Source organism: Pangasianodon hypophthalmus, chromosome 5 (assembly GCF_027358585.1).
Source record: "Pangasianodon hypophthalmus isolate fPanHyp1 chromosome 5, fPanHyp1.pri, whole genome shotgun sequence".
In the NCBI taxonomy this organism is placed as follows: Eukaryota; Metazoa; Chordata; class Actinopteri; order Siluriformes; family Pangasiidae; genus Pangasianodon; species Pangasianodon hypophthalmus.
The window spans coordinates 27479027-27501655 of NC_069714.1; the positions used below are offsets into that span (position 1 = coordinate 27479027).

Here is a 22629-nt window from a genome sequence, read left to right on the forward strand (position 1 = left end):
ACAAATATGATAGGTTAATGTTGATTTGAAAAAAAAAAAAATCAATAAAACACAATAAAAATACCATTTCTGACAGAAACACAAACTCAAAATACCCCATTACAGCACCCCGACTTCTCACATCCTAATCAACATGTGACTGATATGGTCTCGTTGCCAAAGCAGTGACGTGTCTCTGCTTTTCAGAACCAATTTCTCCTCATTGACATTCTCGCTCTTGGCTTTATTTGGCACTTGGCCAAGCAGCATTCATAAAATAAATAAATAAATAAAAATCTGATTAATGGTTATAACGGTTCAATACTCCCCCAAAGCTTCAAACACTCAAATTTTTGTCAGTTGTTATATAACTGTCATAGCTTTCATACTTGTAAACAAGTCCAGAGATTTCATGATGCTGTGAGGCTACAATGTGACAGGGCTACAAAAAAAGTACAAAGTTAAATGTTATGTAATCTGACAAATGATTGGCAGTAAAGGAATTCTGGATCATCACTCATGCAGAAGGATGTACGACCTGTTTGGTCCTGAGGCATCAAAGTAGAGTAAATATCTGTAGCAATCATAAAACTGAACCTCATACAAACTGTGCAAAAAAAAAAGAAAATATATATATATATATATATATATATATATATATATATATATATATATATATATATATATATATATATATATTTTTTTTTTTTTTTTTACAGAACAAGACGCAGCAATCCGACCAAAAGGTATGTTTACATTGAGTGTCTCCTAAACGCTAACTGCTAACATTATTCACCCATCCGCTTAAAAGGTAATGGGAAAGGTACATCCAATAAATCACAATACACTCTCGTTCTCCCCTCTACAGAAACTTCTTAATCTGATTAGTGTCCTGATCTGAGTACTAAACACAACAGTACTCATTAACAAGTTGAGTACACAAAAGCTGAGACCTGATAAACAGACTGTCATGGCGAACATTTTTGAGGAAGAGGTCTATATATAAAATGCTTTTATAGACATTCTGTAAAGAAAAATTTGAAGGATGGATTTTACAAGCTTTTAAAAAAGCAGCTCTGAAATGAATGTTCAATGGCGTTCCATTAATAACCGAGATTGTGCCTTAATCCGAACACCCACAGAAACAAATTTACACACACTGCAAACAGCATTTCTTTGAAATCAGCTTAATATCTGCCATGAATTTAAAATCCATCTCCATTCTCTGATTGAATGCGCATCATGTTGGTTATGAGGTATGTCCTGATAATCAGTTAAACAATCTACGGTGCTGTTAAACACACAAAGCATTGTTATTGTGAGCATGTAAACCTAAACTCTTAACTGCAATAATTATTTTCACTGGTCACCTTTAAAAACAGCTTCAGTGAAACTACTAAACTAGGGCAATTGAGGCAAGTTACAATAAAGTATTTGGGAGCAGAATGTTTTCAATTCAGTCCTTTCACAAATGACTTGTTTAAGGTAGAAACTGTAGAGTGTGTATATGTGGGGTTATACTGTAGCTTGTCTGTTTTAGTTAAGATGGAAACAGTAGAAAAGTGCATACACAGAAAAGAAGAAAACTTCTCTACTTGCAGTAAAGAAGTTACCTTCTTTCTTCCTTTTCTAGGAAAAATGTTATGTACACTAATTAATAGTGTCCATTTCTAATGTCTCTGCATATTAATAAATCAGATTAACAGTATCTCTAAAACTGTGTATGTACACACACTTCAGTTTCTGCTACGACAGGCTAATGAAAGATTGCGTAAGATGGTCAAAAGGGGATGGGGCATCCATGGTGTCAATATTTGGACAATATTTGGATAATATTTGTGGGTTGGGGGTTGGGGATTGGGGATAACCCCTAGCAGCCTACTACAATAAAATGCAGAATTCTTACACAAAGTGTATAAAGGTTGGCGGGTCTGAAAATGACCATAAGTGTTGTTCTCCCCCGTATTGTCGCGCATTAATCGATTAATTTAGTGAATAATTGTTTAGGGGAAATTCCTTAATATTTTTAAATGCACATGTTAAGAGGATTACTCTAATAGCTCCTCCCTAAATGCAGAAAAGTAAACTGGAAAAAAAAAAAGTTGTAAAAGTTTTATGGTATATTGTAAGACATGTGAGCACCTACATCCATTTAGGTAAACATATAATAGTTAGGAGTTCTTGCACTGAAAAGGCTGTAACCTCCGTTCAACTTCCCGCTCAGCTTTCAGGAAAGTACACAGAGCATACCACAAATCCTCAGTGATGGGAAAAACAAAAGCTTGAAAGACTGTTTGGTGAGCCAGATGAGATAGCAGTTCATGGGTTCAACTTGATCGGAGGGAACACGTCAACTCCGCAGTCGCTGCATGAATAACAATGAGTTTCATTGGATTCCTTATTCTGGTGCCTCATTATCTACCTGACAGGAGGGATAAAGATGTTGATGCTGCACCAGATCAGGAAGGACAGAAGAGATGGCCATGAAATAAGTAATGTGCAGAATGATTACAGTACATGAGACAGATTATGTGTAATACAATAAGTAATTTCCCTCATTCTTCTTTGTATATTTAATAACTGACATACTGAGCCAAAGGGGGTATATTAGGCCCGGGCAGGTTACTGGTGTTACTGCTACTCTACAGTGCCATAATTCTCACACCATCAACATGGACATTCATATGCTTTAGCTAAGCATGTGTCTGGGAATATTCTCAACATTGGATAGTTAGTTTAACTGGATTTTGTTTTGGGGAATTTTCTCTAAAAATTGCTAATTAGTTTTGTCTTAACATATTAGCTGATTTAGCAAAGTTATCTAGCTAGATTTGTCTGAAGATATTCACTAACTCTAGCTTGCTAAATTTGTTTTGAGATATTCTTCAACATTAGCTAGCTTAGACTTTTTTAGCTTTGGGTTTTAGGATTTTTTTCCTAATGACTGCTGTCTAGTTTCGTTTTGGAAAAATTTTCCAGTGTTAGCTAGATTTTATTTTCCTAACATTAGTCAGCTAGTTTTATCTAAGTATATTCAGTAACTTCTTTGATTTAAGACAATTTTCACAACAGATAGAAAACCGGTTTTATTTGGGGATATTCTCACATTCTAGCTTGGTTTGGTTTTAGGGGTAAAAAAAATCATTAGTAACTAGCTAATTTCTTCTGGGGTGTTATTTTCTGATAGCTAGCTTTTTGTTTTCAAGAAGGTTGAGGAACAATATTTTCTTCACTTATGCTACTTGTTTATTTTTTGAGAAATTCTCCAATATTAGCTAGCTCATTTTTTCTGGAGATATTCTCTACTTCTTGCTAGCTTTTGTTTCAAGAACAATCTCTGATATTATGCTTTTGTTTCTGAGGATGTTTTTGCAACATTAACAAGCTAGTTTTATTTGGGGATATTCTCTAATGTTCGCCAGCTTTTGTTTTGGGGAATTTCTTAGATTTAGCAGATGTTCTTTAACTCTAGCTAGATGAATTTTTTTGGGATATTCTCTAACATTTTCTAGCTAGTTTTGTTTTTGGATATTCTCTAGTTAGCAGTCTTTTGTTTTGGGAATTTTCTGTAACACTGGCTAGCTAGTCTCATCTGGGAATTTCCTGCATTAGCTAGTTTTTGTTTCTGGGAATTTTCTCTAACCCTGGCTAGTTACTTTTGTTTGGACATATTCTCAAATGTTAACTAGCCTTTGGTTTGTGGAAATTTCTCAAATTTTAGCAACTCTAGTCTGACGATATTCTCCAATACTACATGGCTTTTGTTTGGTGAATTCTCTCAAATGGTAGCTGGCAAGTTTATAGCTTGCTAGGATTGTTTAGGGATGTTGGAGATTTCCTACTAGTTTAAGATAAACATTTCTTTTTAAAGATAAATCCAGTGAGACAGATACTACTGATTTCTCTACTCACATCTCACAGCAATCACACTGCTTTCCTGGTGTATAGAGTAATTTGGCAAGAATCATACCAGTTTTGAAAATCTTCCTACAGGCACAAGCCTAAGCTGCATTTGCAATGGATGTATAATCCTTTTAACTTGGGTTGATATGAAGCTTGTGAATTAAATAGCTTACCCACAAATCCCTTTAACTGGAAAGCAGATGGACGAACTGACCCATTTTGCCAATATAAATATTTTACATATGTGACGCTTACAGCAAGTTGTATAGCTCTAAACAGATGGCTCTCCACACATTGCTCATGAAATGTATATGAATTCGAGGATGTGCTGGTCGCTGCACCTTCAGCAGCCATTTATAATGAAAATGAGCAGCCAATTTGATTGCCTGACTTAAAGTGAAGTATAAAGCCACTGTGAGAGTGAAAAAGAGGCTAATTTTCCAGATTGGCTCACAGAAAGGAAAAGACAATGCATCACGTAAACACAATCATGAAAAAAAAGGAATGCAGGTCTGAAAATCAGGCAGCGTTCTGATGGCACAGAGCACTTGAGGCACAGCCAGGCTTAAAATGTGGAAATATGTTGGTTTGTACTCCGTCATTACACAACAATACAAGAAGCCTCTGGAAATGTGTTTTCAAATATCATAAATCTGTGATACTAGATCTGTCACTTAGACCTAATGGACACTACACATCTATTATAATGTGCAATCTGTTGCTATAGAGGTGTGCACCAATGACTGTATATATGCCTGGACAACATGGTGTCATTCACTCCTATTATGAGGTTTTAAAGCCGAAATTTGGCTAAATTTGAAGCCTAAATTTCAAAGTCACCATCTTTGGAGGCAGGGTATGCGCAGTAGACACTGCTGGTTGTCCAGTGGGTCCACTTCTTGCCCACCCATATTGGTCATTCATCATGCCGGGAGCGTTCATGCTGAGCGATATTACCTGGACTTAAGATGGCATATTGAACATTATCTCAAAATGGAAAGTACAACGTTACTAATTAATATATAAAATGCAATATATTTTGTTGTAACTGCACAATTACACTGATTTTACCATTGTCAGGAAAAGATTTCAGAGCTCTGAGTCATGCCTAACTGAGCTATGGAGAAGTGAATGGAGAAGTGCTCTCTTAGTGCTACGTCATTCTGTGGGTGGAGCTTGTTTAAAAACGAGTGACTGTCTAACTTTACCAAATTACTCTGAGAGTTCATTAAGGTCATTCAGTCAATAGTAAATGATTATGAAGCTGAACTAGTATTAGCCGCCTTGGTTTATGTCATCATGTCATTCGCTCATCTTGGTATGCTAGATATAATATCACTACAGGGAGCTAGCTTAGACATCAAAATGAGCAACATATCAAAAAAAAACCCTGCAAAGAATTCCCCACTGTCTACAGCAGAAAAAGACATGCCTTTGCTTCAGAACTGTCAAGAGCTTTACATGCATGTCGGAAAGTGTGTGTGCGTTCATGAGTCATGTCCAAAACTGGCAATCATCTCATCAACCATGCCGTTTTATTTATCATCAAATAACTCCTATAAAATACTTTTTTTTTTATAGGGAAAACATTGGGAGTTCTCCATTCCCATGGGTTAAAAACTGTACTACTGTACTACCCTAGAGGGCCTCAGACATTATGGCTTCACTTTTCCACCTCTGCTACAACGTCCACCCATACATACTGTCATTAGTGTGTGCACTACATTAGTGATCGCAAACAAGTTTCATACACCATACATTCTTTCACCTGGAGAAGATCCCCAAATCACACTTTCTTCAAATCATTGCTTTTTTGGATTTTTAATGTTAGCTGTACAGTTTGCTTGGTTTTCCAACATTAGCTAGCTAATTTTGTCTTGTGATATTCTGTACCATTAGCTACAGAATGAGAACATTTTCTCAGATTTTATATTATTGCTTTTATATTGCTGTTATATTATTGTTTTGTGACTTTTTTTCTGCAACATTAATTAGCATATTTTGTCTGGGAATATTCTCCAACAGCTAGATTTCTCTAACTAGCTAGATTTCTATGATGATCTTTTATAAAGGTTAGTCAGCTTTTGTTTCCAGGAATTTTCAGTAGTTTGCTAATTTTGTCTAGAGATATTGTTTGAAAATTTTCACAAATGTTTGCTAACTTTCTCATGAAAGCTGTTTGTCATGTGACTGTCAAGCGCAGCTGGCTATGGTGCTTGTTTCTACACTATATTGTATGGAAAAACAAAAAAAATGATAAGATATTAGAAAAAAATATGAAGAAAGGATTGGTTGGGGAGATGCTGGCAGTGAGGACTGTCTGTTCTGCAAAGAGAACTGGAGGTATAGTGCAAAGAAATGTAGCTACTAAGCTAAGAAGTGTTGCTAAGAATCATGTCAGGTTTGGTTTTATTTTTAATATTCCTAACAACTATTTCAGCATGTCATAATTTTATAATAGTTTCCTCTCAGAATTTCACTGGCTGCTGCTCATCGCTGTTCATGGTGCGTTGTAGAGGTGTTCACACTACACGATTTATTGCCAAGAATATCGAGCATGCTTGAAAACACTGGCGTGTCTGTGACAGGTCGCAGACTGAGAAAATCACGTCATGCAGTGATGTTTTTTTGTCGGGCTGTGAGTGGGGTGGGTGGACGGTTGATGCAGATTCCCAAAACTGGTCTTCAACAGGGAGACTGGGGCTAAAATCATGATGTTTGCATTCAGGAATTACTTAGCATTTACCTAGGGTAGGGTCAGAAAATATGTAACTATAATTTAATTACAGCCGCATGCTACAAAAACGTAACTTTTCCACCACAACACAGTGTGTGAGGGTGTCTGATCAGATAATGACTGGAAGTGGCAACTTCCTGGCAGCATAAATAACTCATCAGCTCATAGAAAGGAGAGTTTCCACTTTTTTAAAGTTTTTTTAGACACACTGCTAGGCAATGTGTTTATTTCATTGGAACATATGGTTCTCAAGGGACAAAAGCAAAATAAAGTAAGATTGAGGTTTATATGCACTTAATTGCTACTTCACCCCTTCTAGCTCAGCTGATTAGCACAGCATTGTACTGCAGAAATGCTCCTGTTACAGGCTTTCAAGTCTTAAATGAGCTTTACTGATCTCACATTAAAATCCACACTATCACACTGAAGCACCACCGTGGTGACTGACTAATTAGTCGAGTGTCTACGGCACTAGGAGTCTATGGCGAATGCTGAAGAATGTGATTATCATGTCACAATCCAGCCACTCTGCTAATTCCTGTTTTGTTCACATTGAAAAATGTGAAGTAGAACAACTGAGAACATGACAACTAGGGATTCGTGCTACGACTAATTTCACTAAAGTTTAAATGGAAATTTTGTAACCGACTAGTCAGTTATTTTTTCATAGCGGGCGGGATCTCAGTGGCAGCGAGTTGAAGTGAACGATGTGACGGGCATTTGCTTGTTTCGGCTAGTCTCTCCTACGCTAACACCTACGTGCCTGTGCTGAACAGGGTTACGCATGGATCCAGTGGAATCGTTATATGCCAGTTTGACATGACATAGCCTACACAAAACTCTTCCATTTTCTTCCAAGTCAAAATACTCCCACACCTTGCTCGTCTTCCCAGTGGACATTTCTCTAAGCCTGCCACGAGTGACACAGAGAAAACGCATGCAAGGTCTGAGGTGAACAAAAAAGTCAAACTTCACGCCAAAGGTGTTCGTAGGGAAGCCTCCGCCACCAAAGTCTAGTCCTTCTTGGTACTAATTTGTACACCTCAAATACCCTTAAAATACACTTCAAATAGGGAGGAAGTTACTGCAGAAAAACTATTTCAGACATATGATCTTGACCCTGTTTAGATCAATTCCAAAATCTAATCAGTTCATCTTCTGGCTTTAGTGATAATTCCATATAAATCCTACAAACACTCAACCACTCGCTCTTGAGATATCACACTAAAAGGAATCGCAGATAGATGTACTCAACCCCAAAAATAATACCTCCACTACTCACTGGTGGAGGCATAAAAATAAGAAATAACACACAAAAGAAAGAAAGAAAGAAAGAAAGAAAAAGTGGGGAACGGGGAATAAAGAATAGAAAAATTAAAAATCCAGATTAAGGTTAAGAGCCCTATTTGGACAGGATTAGGAGAAAAACAAGCAGGAAAGAAAGAAAAGATTGAAAGAAAGAGAGAGAGAGAGAGAGAGAGAGAGAAATATTACGTTTTTATGAATCTATGATTTTTTTGTTGATGTTGAAACCTGCAGAATTTTGACCAGCTCTGTGCTCCCCTGATCATTTCGTCCCATCAGCACAGACGTGTCAGCGATTCTGCTGCCTCGTTCATTAGAAGAACGTTTTCTGATTGCTGCTATTCCGTGTATTTAGTGGCCTAGTGTGCATATCTACTTCCTGAACTGTGAACAGATGACTGCTAAGAGGAGTCGCTTAATAACTTGCTTTGTATACGCTGTAGAACTTTTGCTCCATAATGTTTACTCTGGAGCCCGTTAGTAGAGAAGAGGAAATAAAATCAATTCGAAGAGCACGATCGCCAGACGGCTGCTATAACGCATGAAGCAATCATCCGGGTTCGCAGTTAAAACAAACAGAAACTCATCTGTTACCCGTTAATTTCGTTGCCATCTGGATCTTTGAGTTTAGTCCTGTAGGAGTAGCGTAAAAAACGTATTACACGTTTAAAACTCGGAAGAATCTTAAGAATAGGACTCAAGTTTCCTCAGCTATCACAAAGATGATGCTAATACACTCCTTCTGCACGCAAATCTCGATCTTTTTGACCTTCCAAAAATAATTAATTGCTGTGTGTAACCCTGTGTTCAAACTTGTGAGCAACAAGTCGCTCGTGTTGCTTGTCGTTCATTTCTTGTGGGTGTGTAGCGTCCTGTTCAGTGTATTTAGCTCCAACGAGAAAGGGTATTAGCCAGAATGTAAAGCATACAGCACACGATTTACTACAGTATATGATTTATTAGACTTTAATATGTAATTGAAATTATTTTTAACATTTTAATAAAGTGAAAAAAGTGTGCAAATTACTTGTTATGTTGATTTACATGTTATGTACCAGGCTTTACATTAGCTTTGCTAGATTAGCAGATTAGCAGCGCAAGCTAACTTTACTAGCTACATACACTCATCAGAGGCACCAATATATGCCAGTATCTCTATATATCTTCTTCTAACTAGTTAAAACTAGTAAAATATATAAATTACATATAAATATATTAAATATATAAAAAACATATAAATGAAATATGCACAAATCAGTGTGAAAATTAGTTGTTAAGCTTATTTACACGTTATGTGCCAGGCTTCGTATTAGCTCTGTTAGCAGATTAGCAGCCCAAGCTAAATGTACTAGCTACAAACATTCTCATGAGACACCAATGATCTCTGCTACTTCCTTCCAAGATTTATTTTTTCTTAGTAATTTCTCTATGTACATTTAATGAGAGAATGTATGTGACAGAATAAGATGAAACCACAGTTATAGAGTTTTATTCTCCATTTTTTCAAGTCATGTAGTACATAGGAACTAACTGAGCTAAAGTTGTGAGAGGGGGAAATTTTAAAAAATGCCATGCCATACACACTATAGGATCGGTCTGAGGAATCATTCCTAGCAATGATTTTGATTTGCCACTTTACCGTATCAGACCTAATTTGAATAAAGTTGAGAAAATCTCAACTCATATTGTTGCTTGTCGTTATGTCACATCACTGTCGCTGAAATCGCAGCTCTGTGTTGTGCATGTACCTAGAAAATGAACGGTCATTTTCTAGTGAACGAGTGAGCCACATGCAGACCACAGAAATTAATCCATCCATCCATTCTCTGTACCACTTATCCTACACAGAGTCACAGGGAGCCTGGAGTCTATCCCAGGGGACTCGGGATAATCAATCTCACACACGCTCACACCCATTCACTAACTACGGACAATTTGGAAATGCCAGTCAGCCTACAGCGCATGTCTTTGGACTGTGGGAGGAAACCGAAGTACCTGGAGGAAACCCCTGAATCACAGGGAGAACATGCAAGCTCCATGCACACAGGGCGGAGGTGGGCTTCAAACCCCCAACCCTAGAGGTGCGGGGCAAACCACTAAGCCACCGTGCCGACCCAGAAACTCAATAAAATAAGTTATTCTCATGAGCATGTTTTTAGGCAGCGTATGGTATCAGTTTACGTCAGTCACACTTTCACTCTACATACTGGATCTATTCTTCAGGGACATGCAGGACAAACACTGCAGCTCGACAAATTTAAAATAACTCTGTACTCTGTACTAGTAAAACTAGTGATATACAAAATGTCTGAAGTGCCAGGAACCAATGACAGTAAAACTACAAATAATTAATTGCGTATTTATTATGTACAGCATATGTGCCACATGTTACATGTTACGCCCTACGCATTTTCTCAGCCTCAACATTCAGATCAACATATTTTGTTCAAAACATTCCCACCGGTTCCTGACTTTTTGGATAGTAAATATTAAAAGTTTGAATAAAATGTAAGATAGACATACAATAAAATACCAGCTGAATTCATTGATCTGACTGATCTGGAAACAGACTGGGCGTGGCCTAATATTCTAATGAGAGAGCTTTATGATGTCTATCTGAGGGCCTGTCTACGTTTTTACTGATATTTTTAAAACGTTCTTTTTCAGTTTGGCTTCACATCCACACAAAACAGCATTTCTGGATGTCTGAAAATGAAGCTATTCGAAAACATGAGAACAGGAAAAACGTAAAAATGTTTTTTGAAAAATGCTGACATTACAGCGTCACCTTGCAGTAAGACTCTGTTTATGTTGACAGGTTTTTATTTCGTGGGTAATTTTGCTTTGATTTATTATTATATCCTGATGCACTGCCCCAGACGCCATCGCTCCGGCGCTACAAACCCTACTGCAAATTGAGCTTCTGGAAAAGTGTGACATAAACCACCTCATCAGTCCACATATAAGAATCCTTGTGTTTCTCATTTTTCAATTCACAACTTTTGGCCATGTTGGTGTTTTTTTTGTTTGTTTGTTTTTTGCATTTCTCCTTCACTACCACTCAATACACATTAGCACTCTCAATTCCTGAAGTGTCTTATTCATGAAGTGTCTGAAATAACCGTTTATAACATGCAATCAGTCTCCACCTACGGGGCTGGCGTCCTCATTTGAGTGTCTTCAAATCATTTTTGTGTTTTGGTCTAGATATTTTTCGAAAGCCCTGATGGTTTTGAAAACAGAGGCGTGAAATTATGTTTTCAAAAATATCCATATATGTGTGGGCGGGGCCTGAGACACCCAGCCTATGATGTTATTGCAGAAGAACTAAACACAATCATCGCAAACGGTATTGTTTATTCCTACATGAACCAATCCACCAAATTATAGAGATATCACAGTAGTCTATGCTCACTAGTTTTGCTTTTGTCCACTGATTTGCTTCCACAAATTAGCACTTAAGAGAACGTCTAGGTATGGATGCAGTTTTAATAAATGCTCTGTGGGAGAAATGATCAAACTTTGTAACTAGCTAATCTTATTTTACTTATTCATTTATCTATATTTATTTTAGTCAATCATTTTTGTACATCTATTCATCGTTTATTCATTGTTCGTTTATTTCTGCGTATGAAATGCTAAATGAGGAGGACTGGGCAGTCGAGGCGCTCGTTAAAGAACTGGAATCCTCGGAGGCTGAAATCGAGGTACCTCTTGAACGAGCTTTACACCAGATTAGCCCCGTCTATATTTTCCTTCAAGGTGAAAAAAATGTTAACATTTGAGAATGAACATATGCTTAGTACTGCAGAGTGGAACCTAAAGGATGAACTGTAACCTCATTAGAAAACTCAGATTCATGCTTCCTGGGAATTTAAGACAAGTTCTGTACAGCAAAAATAAATAATAAAAAAATAAATAAATTATAATAAAATAATAATTATAATAATTAAAAATAAATTTGAGCAGAATGCAAACGAACAAGCTGGAAAAAAAGAGATAAGGAAGTAAAATAATTGTCACATTAATATTACACAATAACAGACTTATTAAAGTGTGTACACTTCACAAAACACTGTAAAAAAGGGAATAAAAGACTAAGCACTCGATGTCCAACTGGACTCTGGATTCATGAAAATAGGTCAAACAAGTTTTCCATAACAACAGTGACTCTGAGCGAGCCAGCCGCAGTGCTCCTGCTGTTTTAACGGAGATAAACGTGTAAATGTTTTTATTGAAAGAAAAGGTCAGTATGATGTTGTTGTGGAGATGGACTCAAGAATGTGATTTTTTTTCCACTATCTGGCATAGTATTAGTGGCACAGTATTATCTGGCACAATATTTGTGTGACGTTGTGTAAAAACAACGATATTATGTTACTTTAAAATATTTCTCAGTTGGAGTGGACCTGCTTTGGTTTCACACTTTTTTTTAACTTTGACAAAACACTCGGCTGGTGAAGAGAATTGTAGGACGCTCATTAGTCACCAATACGGTGAGCAATGAGGCCTTCAAACTTAGCCAAAATAAGGAGCCTTAGATTACAGGTGTCCTTGTCCTCCATAAGAAACACAGGGTAATGATAATATTTAGAATTAACAGTGAAGAGAGTCTTGAATAAGGAAGCTATAAAACATAACGGGGCATGCTGTTACGGGGAAATAATCAACTCTTATAACATGACAATTTGTAAATGATTACAAATTTTTCTTAATTAAAGAACAAGTTGTACTTTGTATCCGTTTATAGTTACGTTTCATGTTGTGGAAGTTAGTTCCTATTATCATTTACATTACAGCAGCTATAAACAGTTATTCGCTCACCAGCCTCTTTTTTTCTCTCTCTCAAAGTTAATAAGACAAAAAAAAAAAACTTGTAGTTTGACAAAAAAATGGCAAAATGCAAAGTCTACAAATTAGCTGTTACTATAGAACCCAAGAACAGTTCAACGGGGAGGTGAATACTTATGCAAGGAACTGGAGAAATGATTACAGATTATTAAAGCGTATTAATATAAATCTTTGATTTGCAACTGTACTACTGTCATCGCTCCTGTTACAGAAGATTAATCACCTGCTTCTGACCAATCAGATTTGAGAATCCAACAGCACAGTGGTCCAGAGTGATATACTGCATTATCAGTTATCAGCACCTCTAGAGAGGAACAAGCTGAGAGAGATCTGGATCTGTCCCTGACCCACACCACGACACAGAGCTGATCCCGGTGTAAAACAAATACAGTGAACCTGAGGCTGTATTGTAAAGGCCACCGAGGGAAAGTGTGTTTCTTTAAAGTGTCGGAACAAAAGATGTTTAGGCTGGTGCGATTCCACTGCAGACGCCCACAAAGATAAGGAGAACAAGGCGTTTGGGAATTCAGTGCATGTTGATCACAGTGGTGCGCTGACGAGGAAATCCTCCAGTGCTGATTTTTAAACACGTGCTGTGATGAATTAAGTGTTAAGCCTCGCGTTATGATCAGAAAGCCTATACTTCCTGATTCTAACGAGTCCCAGAGATGTTGGAGCAATAAATATTGTGAGTAACAGCTTCAAAGTTGGTGTGAGCATTTCAGAAAAGTGCTGAAAAATCATAAAAATACCATAGAGGAGGCTGCACAATAACAGCTCCTCTGATAATCACAATTACAGATAACAATTACATATACACAATACATATAAAATAATCTAATGAATGAACAAAGCAGCTGTTTCGCACATTATTATATTAAATATACATAAACCAAACTTTTCTTTCGTTAGTGCATTATAAGAACAGCTTCTTCCTAATCAACATACAGGCTATATGCTTGGCAAGACTCCTACTTTGGTGACGATATTTAAGAGACTTTTTAAAATACTGAATATGAGCATAATTATATCAAGAAATATAAAAAAGTCACCACAGAGTAGAACAAAATAGACGGTTAAACTTTATTTATTTTATATATTTATTAAATTTTTTGACCAACTGCATTAAATCACAAGCTCACCATTGATAAATAAATAAATAAATGAATAAAGAGAGTACTGATGTGACGGACTGATGTGAATTTGCTATTGATAAAACCAGCCACTCACTCTTGAGATATCACACTAACGAGAATCTCGGATCGACAGACGAATGGACAACATTGGCGGAGGAATAAAAAGACAGAACATGGTAGAAATGTAATGTTATCCAGTACGTGTTATACAGAATTGCAATGTTATTTGAAGTTTATACAGTAATACCCAAGACTGCTTCCGAGCAGGTTTATAGTGAGGGTCTCTAAAACCCTAGAAACTGAACGAAACAACTCGAGTTACTTTGCCAGAAACTCCCTTTTCAACGTATAACTGCCTTCACTACAAAGAGCACTTTAGTGCAAAGGTGGTTTATTATTTGCAGTGCAGCTCTCAGTATTTACAGTCCAAAAGAGTGCATGGAAATCCCAACAGTGCAAAACATCAGGGAAAAAATCTGATATAATTACTTCTATAAGGAACTGAAGTGAACTGAACTACTATTAAAACTGTCTTTCTGTTCGTAACTCCGCCCCCTGGTTCATCCCACCAACAAATCATAATACGCAAATTTACAACATCTGACAACTTCAATTTCCATAAAATTTTCTATAAAATTGTCTTCTCCAATAAAAGGCATTTTAACAAATATTTTAAATTAAACAGGCACAGAGAAAGCCAGTCCGGGTCTTCACACTCAGAGTTCACAAACTACACACAGAAGATAGAAGATGACACTAAACATGCATTTAGTTCATTATTAAAGTGCTGGATTAACTTCTGACAAATCTTTTTAATCCGAGCCACTAAATTCTTTTATGTTGTAAACGTGAGTGATGCTAATTGACACAAAAGAGATCCTGCAGAACCTGACTTATACTACAGCGCTGTTGAATTCTCAAATCTGATTGGTCAGAAAGTGTTGATTAATTTTCTATAACAGCAGCTCTGACAGTAGTGCCAACTGTAACTCAAATCACAAGTTTATATCAATGCACCTGTTCAAATACGTTATTGTTTCTACAGAAACAGCTCATTCATGGAGACTTGTACACTTGTACATAATCCAAGTTTAATAATGAACAGACTTTAATAAATAATTTTTAAAAATAATTTAAAAAAAAGATTTAACAAAGCACACTGTGTAGTTATTGATCTGATGAAGTTTTCTGTGACAACATGTTTATTTAACATTTATGGAAGGAGTCTCCAGTGTCAGCGCTTACAGTAACAGTCAGTAAGCTTCCATCTACCAGTTTCTTGGTAATGTGACAAGCTGCATTTTTTTTTTTTTTTGTCTTATTTCTGGAGAAAGCGAAAAAAAAGGAGGCTGGACAAAGAGTAGCTGCTATGACGCAAGTGAGACAACAACAGTTACTACCTTGCATCGTGGATTTTCCACAACACTGAACACAAATAGTGTGTAAACTAGGGATGCACAATATATTGAAATTATAGAAATCTCACAAATGTAAATATCGTGATATGCATAGCGCAAGGGCATGCGATAACTGAATGATTTTAATACTTAAGAAAGTTACGAAAAGTCAAAGTTTTAGGGAGATGCCGAGACCAGAGAATGCTTTCTTTTCCTCAAAAGAACATGACGCATGTATGTTGGTTATGTAATTTTCAGTTTTTAAACATATAAATATATTTAAATTGATTTTACACACTTATAGCATTATCATATCGCATACAGCATATCGCACTTTTCTTCAGTATCGTTCAGCCCTAGCATAAACCATTAAAAAGGGTCATGTTCACTCTTATTGGCAAATCATTGTGGTATAAATCAATTCAATCTGTCCAATGTCGAGTCATAACACAAGAATGAAATAAATTCTGTGTTCACTCAAAGCTGTGACAGTAAATCCAACAAGAGCAGCATTGCTTGTAATCCTACAAAGTTTTTTTTTTTTTTTTTAATCAATCTTTATATTTCAAAACCTGAGTGCAATCTGAAACACTCCACACATACAGAGACATTACTTCAAGCACATCCTGTTTATTTTCTGAAATATTTTAAGTACATCAGTGTTTGATTAGCTCTTACAGTAGTATATTAATGGCAGTATTCACTGGATCTGTGTGTTAAACTGTACTTTTCCTGGGTACTTTTCCTTCGTACCCTTCAGTGCACCTCTTCTGTACCTGTAATATATATCTCTTACATCATCATGTGAATGTAGTGTACACTTAACAATGATTTACAGTACACAGTTGCACCTTAAGGACTACTGTTGTACCTTCAAATAACGTTTAGAGCAATAATCCTCTAAAGATAAACTTCCCTGGACAATTTGCAGGGAAAAGATACATACTGAAGGAATGAAAGATGTACACTTGAGTGTACCACCGCAGTCACCAGGATAGTAAGGAGTTAAATATTATAAAAGTTAATTAAACACTAATTGATGTTAATCCAACAATGTAGATGAGTACTCACGAATGTAACCGTTGAATTCAATAATTCAATCCGAGCTTTAATTAATACGTTAGCTGTCGATGCAAAGCTGTAGATATGAATAAACTTTATAAATATTCATTTAAAGCTGCGAGAGTAAATTCTTCAACACCGCCGTTTTTGCTCATAAACATACAAATGATGTGCAACAACGTTTATAATTCAGAATCAACCCACAGTGAAAGCCTTCACACACCCAGACTTTACTGCAAACACAGCAGTGTTGGATAAACACTTATACTGCTGTATTATCTCGAACAGTGTTGAATTCGTGTGTGAGTGGACTTATATAAACACTGTTCAGTACTTTAAAAGATAAATATTGCTCATTTACACTGTATCCAGATGTTTATTCAAGACAGCTATTTATTGCATGTTGTCTGTTAGACAACATACTTCAGTGCAACTTGTATTTTAACTCTGTGTTACATTAATGTTAGAGTTAAAAGTCTAAGGATGAGCTAAATTCTGCAGATGTTCAGTTCAAGCTCTGATGTTCAATTCAACACCAAGGGTTTTGCTTGTAAACCTACAAAAGTTGCACAATAATGTTTATCATTCAGAATGAACCCCTTCTCTCTCACACACACACACACACACACGTTATCTCACGTGCATCACATATTTCCAGGATATTCTGTAATGTTTTCAGGGTTCAGTAACACATTGCAATTCCTGCCCTGCTGCCAGCATCCATGTTAGTAAATGAACCTGCTGCTCTGAGAACCACACACACACACACACACACACACACACACACATCCCCAACACTGCAGTGTGTAAATCTCTGTAACTGTTTCAAACTACCTCAAACTCAATGCACTGTTTACACAGCAAACACACAAACTCCACATTAATGCCCAGCTACACAACTTTTACACCAAACAAAGCTCTCGCGCTTCCCACCAGCTCACTTTTCCCAAAGAAACAAACAAATCGATCAGAGCGCGAGCATGTGCATATCTCTCACTTTTCTCTGACTGTCTGCTCATTTCTACAAGATTATCATCATCATCTTACCAGAAAAAGTGGAAATCCTCCCGAACTATGCGCGTGCGCGCGCGCGCGTGCTTGTGTGCGTGTGTGTGTGTGTTTACTGAGCTCGGCTCTAAAGCGCTTTCTCCTCCTCAGCAAGCCAAACCCACTATCTGTCTGACTGACACACACACACACACACACACACAGAGAGAGAGAGAGAGAGAGAGAGAGAGAGAGAGAGAGAGAGAGAATGGAAGGCCACAAGTGACAAAACGTCTCCAAATGCGCCTGAGACACGTTTGGTGACGTCACCCAGCTCCCACTTGAAGATGTTCCACAAAAAGAAATAAAAAGTTGAACAAACACTATTATCTATTTCAGCTACAGTTTTATTGTTCTGCTTTTCTTTCTTTTTTTTTTTCATTTTAAACATTCTACTTATTTTTGTTGGGTTTTTTTTTTTCATTCATTCGTCTTCAGTGGTTACATTTAGAGTCTATCTTGAGAATACAGGGCATGAGGTGGGAATACACCCCGGATGAGACGCCAGTCCGTCACATGGCAGCATGCACACACACACACACACACACACACACACACACCTAGGGGCAATTAATTATAGGCAGTCCACCTACTTGCATGTTTTTGGTATATGAGAGGAAACCAGAGAACCCACACAAACATGGCAAGAAAATACACAAACTCCACACAGACAGTAGCCCAAGCTCAGGATGGAACTGGGGCCCTGGAGCTGTGAGGTGTGTGTTATTTTTATTAATCCCTCCATTTACCATTTCAATATTTCCCATTGAAAATTGTTTGTTTGTTTTCTAAACAATTCTCTGTCTCATATGATGTGACGTGGGTTTTTATTGTCGTTCCTCTTTATAGCTCATATAGATTGGAATGAAATGTTTCTTCAGGACCTTGGTGCTACACTGGTGTACATTAAGCACAATACATGTAAGTGTGAGACGTGTGAAAAATGTACAATAAATCCACAGAACAATGCACACTAAGTAGACAGGACAACAAAACAGTGTTCAGCAGGAGAAACTATCAAAACAATTAGAGGGTATTGATTAGTCCAGGTGAGTGTTGGGAAGGGTATTGATTAGTCTGGGTGAGTGTTGGGAAGGGTATTGATTAGTCCAGGTGGGTGTTGGAGGGGGGCACCTAGTGGTTAGGAGTACGTTAAGTTGTATGTTTACCTCGCACCTCCAGGATTGGGGGTTCGATTCCCACCGCTACCCTGCGAGCATGGAGCTTGCATGCTCCCTGTGCCTCCGGGGTTTCCTCTGGGCTTCCTCCCCCACTCCAAAGACGTGCATTGTCTCTAAATTGTCCATAGTGAGTGAATGGGTGCCCTGCAACAGGTTGGCATCCCAACCATGGTCCTCCAGGCTCCCCATGACCCTGTGTAGGACAAGCAGTACAGAAAATGGGTGGGTGTTGTGAAGGGTCTTGATTAATCTGGTGGGTATTGGAAGGCAGCGGTATGTTGCGTAGTCTGCATCAGGAACAAATCTGTTGTGGCACAGATGGTCTGGTACATTCTGCCCAGTGGAGAGGCCATCCACAGTGCTGGTGACCTTGAGGATGCACAGTTTTTGTAGAGAGACCCCAATGATCTTCACAGCTGTTCTCACAGTCTGCTGTAGGGTCTTGCATCTGAGACAGTGCAGATCCCTGGTCAGCTGGCCTCTGTTTTGGGAGGGTCGCAGGATTCTGTCCTCATCCTCTGCAGGAAGTGAAGACACTTCTGTGCTTCTTTGGCTCTGCAGGTGGACTTGAGGGTCCAAAAAAACCTGGTGCTTCTGACTCTTCAGTTTGCATGTCAGAGGCTGTGGAGAGAGTCAGAAGCACCATGTTCTGTCATCACAATTCCTCCTCAAGTCAACAATAGTCTTCTTTTTGTTTGTTGAGAAATAGATTGTTGTCTTTGCTCCAGTCTTCAAGCTGCTCCACCTCCTCCCTGTATGCTGACCTGTCACTGCTGCTGATGAGGCCCACTACGACTGTAGTGTCATCAGCAAGCTTGATGTGGTTTTAGTTGTGCTCTGCGGCACAGTCGTGAGTCAGCACATTCCATTTAGCCTTGTCCAATTATCATTTCCATTTTCAAGCTGCAAGTTTCAGAGGCAGTGGGGTGTCACATGGGGACGTGAGCAAGTGCAGGAAGCCTGGAAGGGTTCAGCAGACTTATTCCTATTTATACCACCAGAGGGAGTACAGCACATCCATAACTCAATCACTCACAACTCAACTTACACTCTGGTTCAAAACAAACGAGACCAAGGCAGGATTTGAGAGATAAATCTACACATCTTATCCTCCACCATCTACTGCACCACTACTGCTCCAAACTTACATTCAGACCAGTAATGGTACAGTAGAGCACATGGGATTTAATGTGCTGAATTTCTAAATTCAAGCAAAATCACAAGATTATATTGAAGTGATTGTTTTAATACACAGTTTCATAAAATGAAATGTTCAACAAAGCACAGTGGACATGCAAAATACACAGGACAATACTATGGGCAAGAGAAAGAAAGATTCTTATTATTCTTATTATTCTTATTATTATTCTTACAAAAGGAGTTCAATTCAAATTTGGCATGCATCAGCACTGCAAGACATCAGAGATGTAAAACAGCTTCCCGACGCTTGCTAGTGAGAAACATAGATGTGGTACGCTCCGGATGACTTGCTTAATGAGAAACACACAGAATTCAGATAGAATGGTGCTGCTCATATTAATATCATAACAAAGTTTCCACTGAGATCTCACACTGCTTTCTGTTGCACTCCTCAGGGAAGAGATTTGATCAGTGTTCTGAGCATGTGATTTCTCTCAGCAATGTCTGCACATAAAAAAGGAAAAAGCTGCTGGATTTATAGCCCAACTGTTATTCTAAAAAAGATCCCTGCCAGCTTTACACAGGTTATTAGGTGTTCCAAGATTAAGCTCACGAAAATACAAGTTAGCTGTTAAGAAGGGGTTGTAAAGTTTTTTTTTTCCTGTGCAAGCTATTTCACCATCTGTGAAATCAATTTGTAGAGAAGAATGAAGAAATAAATCAAAATGTAAAGCTCAATATCATTTAAACCTTTGCATCTACTCATTCACTTTCAGTAACCAAACAGTTTCCCTCAGGGATCAATAAAGTGCTCTAACTATCTGTCTGTCTAACCGATTTATCCTGGTCAGGTCCGCGGTGGATCCGGAGCCCATCCCGGGAGCACTGGGTGTGAGGCGGGAATACACTCTCGATGGGACACCAGTGCCACACACATTCAAACACTCATTCACACTTTGGGGAAATTTATCTTAGCCAACTCACCTACTGGCATGTATTTGGGATATTGGAAGAAAAACAGAACCCAGAGAATGGAGGAATCTCACATTTTCCCTATTAGTCCAGGCCAAATTCTTAAAATATCCCTCTCATTTATTAATGTCATGGTGAAGTTCATACACTTTTCATCATACAGATTTCTGAAATCTACTTGTTCTTTTTTTTTACTTGATTTTATGACTTGATTTGTTCTCTAAGAATAGCATTGGCAAATATCACCTTGTGCTGCAAAATGATTTCTAGCCTCTTGGTAACATGTTATTTCTCACAAAAACCTTTTAACTGGCTTTGGAAAAAGGAAAAAACCACTGGAATTCCCATTTATTCCCCTAGTATGACAAGACCTCAGACACGTTCTGAGTCATCAGCAGTCATTATCAGAATCAGTCACCAGGCAGCCTGACAATCTACTGTTTTATACATGACGCTTTACAGCATGTAATGGATTCTGGGTAACGACAGTGCTCATGGTTGGCCAAAGCATGTGTAAGATTTTCCTTATAAGTAGCCAGTGAAATCCTCACTATCTCATGTATGTGGGATGAAAATACAACATCTCTTTATCTCTTTATTAGGGTTTCGAATGACAGTCGCAGTCCAAGGTAGAGGTCAGAACACAGGAAGACACGGTTAACTGATAAATGCATCTTCAGGGTCCAAACACAAGCTAACGATGTCAAAAACAAGCTTTGTAAACAAGGAGATAGATGTGACCGCACCCAGTGGTGAATTATATCAAAAGGAAGTGATACAAAAAGCAGCAGAAATCCAGACAGTTAAAGAAAGAAGAGCTAGAGGTTAAAACTGAGGCAGAGGCATTAATGACAGGAACACTTGAGGCTGTAACTCCTGACCTTGAAGCTTGAAAAGAAAACATCAATCTCAGTCCAGACGACCAGAATCCTAGCAAAAATAAAGATATCTAAAAAGAATAAATACAGAAACATTCACAGTGGCATAAAATATTCTGCAAATGTAAGCAACATAATACGCAATCTCTATTGTGCAAAAGACAATAGGAATGCAATTAAAGTAAAGCTAACAAACAAAAAAAAAATGCTAGAATAGCCCAAAAAAATATAGTACAGGCTCCAGCAAACAAGCTAGTCTAAACTAATTAAGGTAACATGTCTTTTTTATAGTGCACTAAGTTTCAGAGGAGGTGGAAGTACACCGAAAGTGCAAATAATCATCTTTAAAGTTAAAGTGCACTTTCAAATTCTCTGAAGTTGAAGTACAAACTTTTAAACTCGTATTTAAAGTATGAAATTAAAAGTACTAGAAAACAATCACAAATGAGAAAGAGGACCATGTCTCAGTGTCTGAAGGGAAACTATTCTCCTTTCATTAAGGAACCAAGGGACATGAGTACATAATGCTAGCTAACAACAGCAAATAGCTTTGGATATATAAACTAGTTTGCATGCTAATAATTAGCTGTGAGGATTCTTATAAAGTATATTGTTATATATATATATATATATATATATATATATATATATATATATATATATATATATATATATATATATATACACCAAGGATCCAGGGGATGTGAGCAAACATTAAATAAAGCTAACTAATATCAGCTAATAGCACTAACTTTATAAACTAGCTTGTATGCTAATAGCTAGCTGTGACAAGACAAACTGGATAGATAAATATAAAAATGATGTAGAAGTTGTTAATAATATAATATACCAATAAAAAAGGTTTTCCCATGCTTAGCATTACACAATAGACAGTTTTATACATATACACATATACATACATTTTAGTATATCAGTATAGTATATTTTACATATTTATTTATTTATTCTTTCTTTAACTTTCTTTAGCGTATGTCTCGCTCCTGGTTTTTCCACCACCTGAATATTATTACTGTCATTTTC

At 37.4% G+C, this 22629-nt stretch overlaps 1 protein-coding gene across 4 annotated transcripts in view; it reads right to left on the reverse strand.

Moving 5' to 3' along the window:
* The window catches only part of gulp1a (GULP PTB domain containing engulfment adaptor 1a), a 214454-nt gene that overhangs the window by 113456 nt on the left and 78369 nt on the right, over positions 1 to 22629 (reverse strand). For 3 of the 4 annotated variants that reach the window (XM_026947567.3, XM_034304892.2, XM_034304894.2), the window contains exon 1: positions 17418 to 17562. The exons of the other annotated variant lie outside the window; for it this stretch is intronic. The gene's annotated coding sequence lies outside the window, so the exon portion shown is untranslated. Of the gene's footprint in view, positions 1 to 17417; positions 17563 to 22629 lie in introns of those variants that run through there. 4 annotated transcript variants of the gene reach the window in all.